Source organism: Schistocerca piceifrons, chromosome 4 (genome assembly GCF_021461385.2).
Source record: "Schistocerca piceifrons isolate TAMUIC-IGC-003096 chromosome 4, iqSchPice1.1, whole genome shotgun sequence".
Classification (NCBI taxonomy): domain Eukaryota; kingdom Metazoa; phylum Arthropoda; class Insecta; order Orthoptera; family Acrididae; genus Schistocerca; species Schistocerca piceifrons.
The window spans coordinates 585,815,487-585,826,243 of NC_060141.1; the positions used below are offsets into that span (position 1 = coordinate 585,815,487).

General features: G+C 38.4%; 1 protein-coding gene across 3 annotated transcripts in view; it reads right to left on the reverse strand.

Moving 5' to 3' along the window:
• The window catches only part of LOC124795130 (major facilitator superfamily domain-containing protein 12-like), a 64,069-nt gene extending 53,638 nt beyond the window's left edge, over window positions 1-10,431 (reverse strand). Inside the window, exons 1-2 of one of the 3 annotated variants that reach the window (XM_047259003.1) lie at window positions 10,212-10,431; window positions 9,238-9,334 (exon numbers count right to left, since the gene is read on the reverse strand). The gene's annotated coding sequence lies outside the window, so the exon portion shown is untranslated. Of the gene's footprint in view, window positions 1-9,237; window positions 9,335-9,733; window positions 9,753-9,999; window positions 10,066-10,211 lie in introns of those variants that run through there. The other 2 variants (XM_047259004.1, XM_047259005.1) reach the window with 2 other exon arrangements.
• Window positions 10,432-10,757: the final 326 nt, after the last annotated feature.

The following is a 10,757-nucleotide window of genomic DNA, read 5'->3' on the forward strand; positions in this document are numbered from 1 at the left end:
TTCCTACACTTCAGAAAGTGATAGCAGATGTTTAATGGCCTTCTTTGCTAGCATCACTCACATGTGGTTTTCGTTACCAAACTTATGGTTGAGCTGATTAATATCTCCATTCCTGTTGCTTGCCTACTGTACTCTTTATTTCAGCACAATTGTTGCATCACTTGTCAACAATCTGTATTATACACTCTTAACAAGATCTACCATTTGATTATTTCCTTCTACCATTCCTTCAACTGCTGTTAGCTCCTACCTCTCATGTTCATACTGAGCACACTTTTACGATAAGCAGCAATGTCACAACACAATACATTGCATTTTTTCTTTTATGTATTTGCACATACTCTAGTTCAGTCAAATGATGCTTCTTTAATTTTTTTGAGCAGGGAAGGAAGTGTTGCATTTCCTGGAATATTATTATCTGTCGTACATGAAAATAGTGTCATGAAGGGTGTAGGAAAATTCTTTAGATTCAAAATTTAGTCTTACTATCGACAGTTTGTTATCATTTAAATACAGGACCTTATCAGACATCTGTGCTGACAGTAAAGACACCCTATATCATTACTTTCTATGGTTGTTAAAGCACCATCTAGTGAATGGTAAGAGCAGGATAAAAACTATCATTCCTCTGTTAATTCTAAGCTGTTGATGATGCTGTGGCATGATTTATGGACTTCAAAAACTACAAAAAGTACTGGGAAAGTTTTGCAATACGATTCAACAAGAGGTCACAGGAGGCCAATCGTGCTGTGTTCTGAGAATACTTCATACCTGCAGTGTAGCCTCTGTGCCAAGTCTGTGGGCGTAGTCACTCACAAGCACAGTTAGTTTTAAGTGCTCGGTATGGCACTGTGTTAACGAAGTGAGATTCGGGAAGTTTTGCAGTACAACTTTGCGCGTGGTTTAAACCTAGACCAGTGCTTTGAAGAAATCACTCTTGTGTTACGTGATGTGTGTCCACATCATATGACTATATTCAGGTGGTATAGAGTGTTCCAAAGAGGAAATTTCACTCTGGAGGATGCTGAGAGGCCAGGATCATCAGTTATGGAGGAAAACATTGATGCTGTGAGGAAAATGCTAGAGACCTATAAGCAGATAGAGAATTACTTTAGGGCTAAATTCACCAGCAGTTCATTTGATTCTGCATGGTCATTTGCCAGTAAAGAAACTTTGTTTTTTTCTGAGTGCCACAGAGTGATGGAAGAGTAGATGACACAATGTGTGACTTGGTGCTGGCAGATGTTATAGAAGTTTTCTACAAGACAACCTCAGTATGTGAATAACACCTCGCCAGGTGATGAGACTTGGCTCTATCAGTAAAGAAGAAAATGATAGCCTTTTTCAAACTGAGAGGAATTGTGAAACATGTTGTTTTGGACACATGCAAGACAGTCACAGCTACTTGGTACACTGAACAGTGCCTGCCCAAACTCATCCAAATCTTTGAAGAACCTGTGACCGAAGTCAAGAATGGACACTTGCTTCATCTATCACAACACTCCAGCTCATTGCACCAAAGCATGTACCTAATATTGCAGGGTACAGTGCTGAAACTTCTTGACCACCCTCCTTCCAATCCAGACCAAGCTCCTTGTGACTTTGCACTGTTACTGGATGTGAAAATGAAGCTGAAAGGAGTGCAGTTTTAAAGTGATGAGGACTTCAATGAGTGTGCCTTTCTCCCTACAGAAACTTGGGAGAACTGGCTTAGGGACTGGTTTCAGAGGATGGAGAGGTGTATTCCACATGGTGAAAATTACTTCAAAAAATTAAATAAATAAAGCTGTATTGCAAAACTTTCCTAGCGCCCTTTGTACAATCATTTTCTCTTTGGTTGTTCACCTAGCTACAGTAGCACCTCACAATGTGAGAAGATGTTTGATTACCTGCTCTCTCTCTCTCTCTCTCTCTCTCCCCCCCCCCCCCTCCCCCCTCCTGGCAGATTAAAACTACATGCCACACTGGGACTTTGACTAACATCAGGTGGGACCGATGGCCTTTGGATCTCAAGAGATCACATTTCACGGCTTCAACAGCTCCCATACTATCACCTTACAATGTGCTTCAAATCAGTACTGCACCACAACTTTATTTCCAATAACTAGTACAAATAATATTAAATCCATTGTGGTAAAAAAATTGCATTCTTTGGCACGTTTCTGCTTCTTTATGATAAAAACTCTGCAATCTTTACCTATACATTATGTTGTAATTGAGCTGTAAATTACTCAAAGTGCTTCATTTTAATGGGAGATAGGCAATGCTCCGAATACATGGAAAACTGCATAACAAAACACACCAAACCCTCAAACTGAATATTACAGAATGATTTCAATTTCTGCATCCTCACTGGTACCTCACATAATTCTCTCACTGGCCTTCCAAAACTAATGTCTTGCAAACCTACATACTATAGATGAAAAAAATGTCCCCATGCAGTTGCACTGTTACTGCTTACAGGCTACTTCATGTCAAATCAAACTCACAACACCACAGACAATACTGAAAACAGGAAATTCTAGTAAGGGAAAAAAAACATTTTAATTTACACCTGGTTTGCAAACTCAAGAAATAACTGCTTTCTATCTCAAAGAAGTTATTCTTTTAATCAACTACTGGTATGCATGTTTAAATGGAGCCAAAGAAATGAGAAACATTTTTAATACCAGAGCTTATTGTTGTAAATAGTTCTCTAATGGGATTACATCCATTACATTAATACTTATTTGAGAACTTTGATGTAGATTCAACCATTCAATTGAACATCTAAAACAGAACAGACTACTCAAGTAACTGCAGGTGCTGCCTGACTACATATACAGTCTTGACACCGCAACTACTACTTTATGAACTTGTCTTGACTGCTTAATAGGATGTGGTGTGAGAGCAAAAGGAAGAAGCATTGCCCAAAACATTGGCTGCCTTGTGGAGAAGAGCGGAGCAGCAAAAACAAGTTACGGCCTTTGCATGCAGTATTGGTACTATTCCATCAGCGTTTTGTTTTGAGCAACAACTAAATTATAATTTAAACAAGGTAATAACAAATAGTAAAACGTTAACATGAGGATATGAAGGGGGTAGATGGGAACTGCATCACTTCATAGACACAATGGTTACTACAATGCTACAAACATTATTGCTACTGTTACACCTGTAAAGCTGTTAGTGGCTGGACACAGTTCTTTAAGCCTAAAAACTTCAGACTTCTTTAGACTCTTAACTAGGAAGGTCAAACATCAACAATGATACAATTTGTTTTTAATTGTATTCAGAGTTCATTGTGCTTATTTACAATGCAGTCAACAGTTTAATGTGATAAAAGAGTTCTGAATAGTCCATCTGTAGACCACAGTGTGCATTGAAAAAGAAACAGTCAGTAAAACAATGGTGGGAATTAATATTTATAATATGCTTTTTTGTATCAGTTTGTTCAGTATCACAATGGGTACAAAACCTGGGACTTAAACTACACCCTAATAAATCACAAGTGACCCTTGTACAGGGTGTTTGGATATTTCCAGTACAAACTTTTAGGACTCCTAGTGGGGAGTGAGTACATAATATTCTGAATAGGAACCCATGTCCAGAAATGTACCGTTTCCATTCTAAGGCAGTTTCAATTTAGGTGTTTAACTCATCCACTTCTGCTTCAGGAATTGAACTAAGTATGATGCAGTAAAATCGTTAGGTAACAATTCGAAAGAAAATTTAAGAAAACATCCATTTATCACTTAAGCATATCATTTTACATTGACACTGAAGCATTACCTGTTTACATTATTCCAAAACAAAAAAGAAACCAGCATACTGTATGTACAGAATAGTACCGGTGCATTACAACAATGCCTCAATGTGGCAACCACCAAGTTTGTTAGAGACATTGTACCTACAAATCATGATCACATACACAGGCACGCACGCACACACACACACACACACACACACACACACACACACACACACACACACAAAACACAATATCCCACCTGGTGTCTCTTCAATTTCTACTGCAGTGGCCTGAACTCTTGCCAGCAGATCTTCCTCAGTGTCTATACAAGAGTTTCGTAAATTAAACTTTGCAAATGATCCTACAAGAAGTACTCCGTAGGAGTTAAATCTGGCAATCACAGCAACCTTGTGGTTGGACCACCTCTACTTATCCGTCTTTCACCATATCTGTTTGTTGAGATGTCTTCGATCCGCACATGACAAGTGAGGTGGTGCACCATCATGCTGAAACCACACTTCCTGACAGACATTCAGTTGCAAATCTTCCAAGAACTGGTCCAATACATTTTGTAGGAAAGTCAAGTATGCAGGACCAGTTAGGTTGAATGGAACGAGGTATAGCCTAATCACATGACCGTCCAGAATACCTGCCCACCAAACCCGTACTGAAATCCCTGAATGTGTGTGACAAGGGTTTTCGTCTGCCAAGACATGGCTGTTTCAGTGCAGGAACCACTTGCAGTAGGCAACACATTTTAGAAAATCAGCTGGGCCCATACCATGTTCCCATTGTAAGTGGTACGGATATAATTGTAGCTCATAAGAATGTCCCAGATAATACTGTGACTAACACCCAATGCACATGTAACTGCTTTAGCACTCCAAAGGTTCTCTTCAATGTGATTCAGTATATCATCTTCAAATTCGGGCATGCAGTGTAGTCATGGAACATCACAATCTTGTCTCCTCACGGTGCGGGTACTTATTTCTCAGAGCCACTGCATAACTTGGACAAAAAGTTTGTGCAACAGCATGCTATACTGAGGAAAAGTTCATGATACAATGAACTAGCAGCTCTAGCCTTACCTCAAGCTTTACCACACACAAGAATAAAGTATTTCAAAAAATGTACTGAACCATGTTTACTGTATTGGAAACGCACAGGCATTGAATAGCTTTCACATCGGTGACATCAGGCAATCACCTGACATAATTCTGACTACCCTACCACATAGCAAGACAAGTAACTCAGACTTTTCTGTTTCCTTCACCAGATCTGGATACATTACACATCTGAATTGAAACCATCTTAAAACAGAAAATGTACATTTCTGAACAGAGGTTCCTATTCAAAATATTATATACCCACTCCCCCTCTACAAGTCCTAGAAGTTTGTAATGGAAATTTCTGAACACTCTGTATTGTGCTGGAAGCTGATCAGTGAATGCTTACCAAATAACCCTGTGACGAAACGCACCGCTCTTCTTTGGATCTTCTCTATCTCCCCTGTCAACCCGACCTGGTAAGGATCCCACTCTGATGAGAAATACTCAAGTATAGGCCGAACGAGTGTTTTGTAAGCCACCTCCTTTGTAGATGGACTACATTTTCTAAGGACTCTCCCAGCGAATCTCAACCTGGCAGCTGCCGTACCAACAATCAATTTTATATGATCATTCCACTTCAAATCGTTCTGTACACATACTCCCAGATATTTTACAGAAGTAACTGCTATCAGTGTTTGTTCCACTATCATATACTCATACAATAAAGGATCCTTCTTTCTATGTATTCACAATACATTAAGTTTGTCTATGTTAAGGGTCAGTTGCCACTCCCTGCACCAAGTGCCTATCCACTGCAGATCATCTTGCATATCGCTGCAATTTTCTAATGCTGCAACTTCTCTGTATACTACAGCATCATCCGCGAAAAGCCGCATGGAACTTCCGACACTATATACGAGATCATTTATATATATTGTGAAAAGCAATGGTCCCATAAAACTCCCCTGTGGTATGCCAGAGGTTACTTTAACATCTGTAGACGTCTCTCCATTTAGAACAACATGCTGTATTCTGTTTGCTAAAAATTCTTCAATCCAACCACACAGCTGGTCTGATATTCCGTAGACTCTTACTTTGTTTATCAGGCGACAGTGCGGAACTGTATCGAACACCTTCCGGAAGCCAAGGAAAATGGCATCTACCTGGGAGCCTGTATCTAATATTTTCTGGATCTCGTGAACAAATAAAGCGGGTTGGGTCTCACACGATCGCTGTTTCTGAAATCCTTGTTGATTCCTACAGAGTAGATTCTGGATTTCCAGAAATGCCATGATACGTGAGCAAAAATCTGGTTCTAAAATTTTACAACAGATTGATGTCAGAGATATAGGGTCCACAGGGGGCTGGTTCACCAGGGGCTGAATCGCACAATAACCCTGGGTTCGACGTAGGGCGGCGGAGGGGCGAAGTGGACTGCGGTAGTCACTGTGGGGTTGTGGACCACTGCGGCTGCGGCAGGGACGGAGCCTCTCCGTCGTTTATAGGTCCCCCGGTTAACACACAATACAATACGTACAACCTGACACTGATCCAAAATCATGCTGTATTCAAGAAGACGTTACACCTCTGATCTTTATCATCACAGCTTCCCCCTCCACTTCTCCCAGCTGCCTCCCTTCTGTCCATGTGAACCAGTGTTTCTGTCAACAGCTTTACCTTATGTCACGATCAGGGTCAACGGCAGTCAAGGTGGTGTTTCTCTACTGCTCACAGGTTGACAACATATAAGTTTTGCCAGAAAATAAACTATTCCCCATTTTTCACTATGATAACAAATATTTCACTTTTTTCAAATATGTCACAAATTATGGCAGCACAGCTTCAATTAATAAACTTGGTTGTTAAAATAGTTTCTGTTGCTTGCAAATGTGTATAAGACTTCAGAGGTTGTGGTATATTGACATGAGAATGTAATAATACTCTCATGTCTCTTACTTCAAAACAATTCATCTGTCCGTTGCTCTCTCATTGGCTGCATAGACCCAGCAGCTGGCACACCCACTTTCCTTCACATTATACCTCATGGTGAGCACTTAAAAATGTTATGACACTCCTGGGAACAGTTTTGAATACTTAACTCTCGTATATGCCTTTTGTCAGATGGATGATGCAGCTCTTCAAATATAATCACCCTCATTTTTTAAATATGTCTGGTATCCACATCTAGCATTATGAAGACAATTTTTGTGGTTCACAAATTATTAAACAATTTACCCAACTAATTGCATTTCATCTTTTACCTATTTATTTCTACAAAGATACACAGATTTATCATCACAAAACCCCACCGAGGACTAACTTAAGACCAGTCTAAAACTGATGGAAGACTAACACAGTACTGACTGAATCTATGTGGCCACTGCTAGTGTGACCTATTATTGAGTACTGCTCAAATGTTTGGGGTACCCATCAAGTTGGATTAAAGAAAGAGACAAGCAATTCAGAGGCAGGCTGCTAGATTTATAACCAGTAGGTTCGAACCACAAGTATTAGAGAGATGCTGCAGGGACTCTCTCCCCTTATGTAGCCCTACCATAGTCACATTTCTGTTCCAATATTATTCCCATTCAACAAGGATGTTGTGTTATTAATGAAATTGATGTTAATAACACTGTAGTTATTGTAATAACTATATGAATGGTGACACACTGATCTATAGCACAGCTTAGAAGGTTACAGTTCGAGAAATGGTGATGCCAACAAAAATGAGTACAAACCAAAGGTTGTGGTAACATTGATCTGTTGCATAGGCTGAGGTCCATACAAGATAAACTTAGAAAAACTGTAATATATAATTAACAAGTCTCCCACAAGTATTATAGTAAATACATTGTACAGTCATTATAAAAAGTATGAGGATAAACCACTATGTGATTCATATAACAGTACTATAGTGTTTTGCTTCAACATTAAACTTTTAGAGCAAAAACAAGCCAGAAAGGCAACAGTCCGTAATAAAAACTATGTGGGGTGGCACACTAGTTAAGAGACAAGACTCATCTGGGAGAGCCATGGTTCAAACCAATATCTTTTGTTCAGATCTAAAATTTCTGTATTTCATCGTCAGCTGCTTAAGGGAAATAAAGGTAAGGTTACTTTTATAAGGATACGGTAATTGTATAATACCTATTAATAGTCAATGAATTTAAGTGACAGAAGCCATATCCACCACTTTAATTGGTCTCTACGGTACACAGATCTGTGAGAAAATTACGAGTATTACCCTAATTTAATGAAGTAAATAAATCACACAATATTGTACAAATGAATAAAAGTGTGACTTCATTAATACTTGTTCCAAACACCATGAATGCAACATTTTGTAATTATGTTAAATGCATCTGTTTAACGTAAGTTTTCTTTACATGATATATATTTTTTTATTTGCAGTTACTACTTCATATCTAAAAATTCACCTATTCAGGAGAAGGAGTTGTATTCAGAAATTCTTTTAACTTGTTTTTAAATGTTGGTTGGCTATCTGTCACACTTTTAAAGCTATTTGGTAAATGACTAAAGATTTTTTGGCAGCATAACACACCCGTTTCTGTGCCAAAGTCAGATTTATAAACCAGAATAGTGAAGATCATTCTTTCTTCTAGTGTTGTAGCTATGCACTTTGCTATTATTTTTGAACTGGGATGGATTATTAATAACAAACTTCATAAGTGAATATATGTATTGTGAAGGTACTGTGAGTATCCTGAGATCCTTAAATATATGTCTGCAAGGTGATCCAGGGAGGGCTCCAACTATTATTCTCATTATACACTTTTGTACAACAAATATTTCTTCTCTTAGTGATGAATTACCCCAAAACATGCCATGTCAAAGAAGGGGATGAAAATAGGCATAGTACACTAATTTATTGATATGTTTATCACCGAAATTTTCAATAACTGTTATAGCATTAGTAACTGAACTTAACCATTTCTGCACTTTATCAATGCGTTTTTTCACGTTCAGTTTCTCATTAATACACACATTCAGAAATTTTGAATATTCTGTCTTAGCAACAGACTTCTGTTCAACGTCTATGTTTACCAATGTTGTTATGCCATTCACTGTACAGAAATGTATATACTGTGTTTTCTCAAAACTTAGTGAGAATCTATTTGCAGAGCCACTTAATAATTTTCTGAAAGACATTGTTTACAATTTCCTCAGGAAATTCTTGTTTGTTGGGTGTAATTGCTGTACCTGTATCATTAGCAAAATGAATTGTCTTTGCATCTTCATGAAAACAGAGATGTACGTCATTAATATATATGGCAGTCATACATGTGGCTTACAGCATAGTTAATTACACAAAAAATGACTATTTGGCAATATTCTTTTCGAATTATTATTTCTCTGTGTTCAGGTAATGTGGAATACCATCTTTTACATGTTTTACAATATCGGTATATAAATAAAATTACTATAGCAGAAACATACCTTGGTTCAAGTAGGGAATACTTTAATACTATGGCGTCAAATTAGTGCTGAACTGTGTGTAAAAATCTGCAGATTCATAATTATGACAGCAGCAACCCTGCAAAATAAGATAATTATATTTTATACTGATGTTAAGTTTTTATGTTTCTACAGTAATTGTTGTTCAAGGGGCATGCATAAGCCTCTAATGTTAACTGTTCTGGTACGTGTACATAAACTTGCTTGATGTTTCAATATATGAATCTCTAGAGTGCCACTGTATCACATTTTGCAAATTCAACAACCTGCTAACAGTAACCAGCAGCCACTACCTGACGGAGACATTGGGGTTTTTACATAACTTAATCCAGAGGCGGAACAGAGAGCCATATATTGAACAGATTCGCGAGAAGGACTAGAGGGTCATCAGTCTGTTTCACTGCAATTTAAAAGTCTACAGTTCCTGCTGATTAGAACGTTCAGTATATTAAGTGTTTTAATGAAACGTGTTCCATACTGATAGTGCGAATACTCTCCAATGGAAGAAATCCGAAAACTTTCAGCTGCAGCGCATCGCTAACAAAACACATTACTCTGAAGACACCGAATATAACACCCACAATATCCGGAATTTCTTATAGGCCTAATACAGCGATAAGGTATAATAGTATTAATCAAGAAGAGTGATGTGTTAGTACACTTTCCCCCGCTACAACACCAACGCAGATATATCTCTTATTCAAATTTATGCCGCCGTAGACAAATTAAAAATTCGATACGTACATAACGGGTTAACATCTTAACACAGCGCGCAAAATTTCTAGCCTGATGCAACATGCTTGTCCTTGGTGGCGCACACTGTTACCAAGAACGATAACATGCATGCAGTTATCAATTCCATTCTTGTCCTTTCGACCTAGTAACCTAATTAATATTCCGATTTTGTAAACAATGCATTTAGAAGCGAAAAAACTAAAATAACTTAAGAAACTTACGGATGCAGCGCTCAAATAAAATCATGTTCGCGTCAGTTGTTTCTACCTAGTTTCCGCGTTTAGAATACTGTCATTGTGCTACCGATCAAATACCGTGAACAAATGGTCACTAGCACTATTCACACACGGTGATGAAAGAGTTGATGTGACATTAGTCACAGGATTTCTTATCGGACAACAAACACCGGTTGGGAAATTAGTCATCCCTGTGTCACAAGGAACTTGAGCTGTCATTGGGACCAAGGATGTTTTATTCTGCGTAAACTGCGCTGTAGTGGACCACTAGCGATATGGTATAGCGTCTTTGGCTAGCCGTATAGTGTGGAAAAATCTTTTTCCACTTCATGATTACGTTGAGGCAGTAGGGGTAGCGAAACAACAGCTGTGATAGCAAAAATAGGGCTTTTTATCCTCAATGATTTGTTTCAGTCACTACAACCCAACCGTAGAAGTTGCAACCTTGAAGCCATCTGCTTTACTAGTATCCTGGTTGATGGGTGATAATGTTAACGCGCGACTGCAAAGTTATGTAATATAAGGAAACCT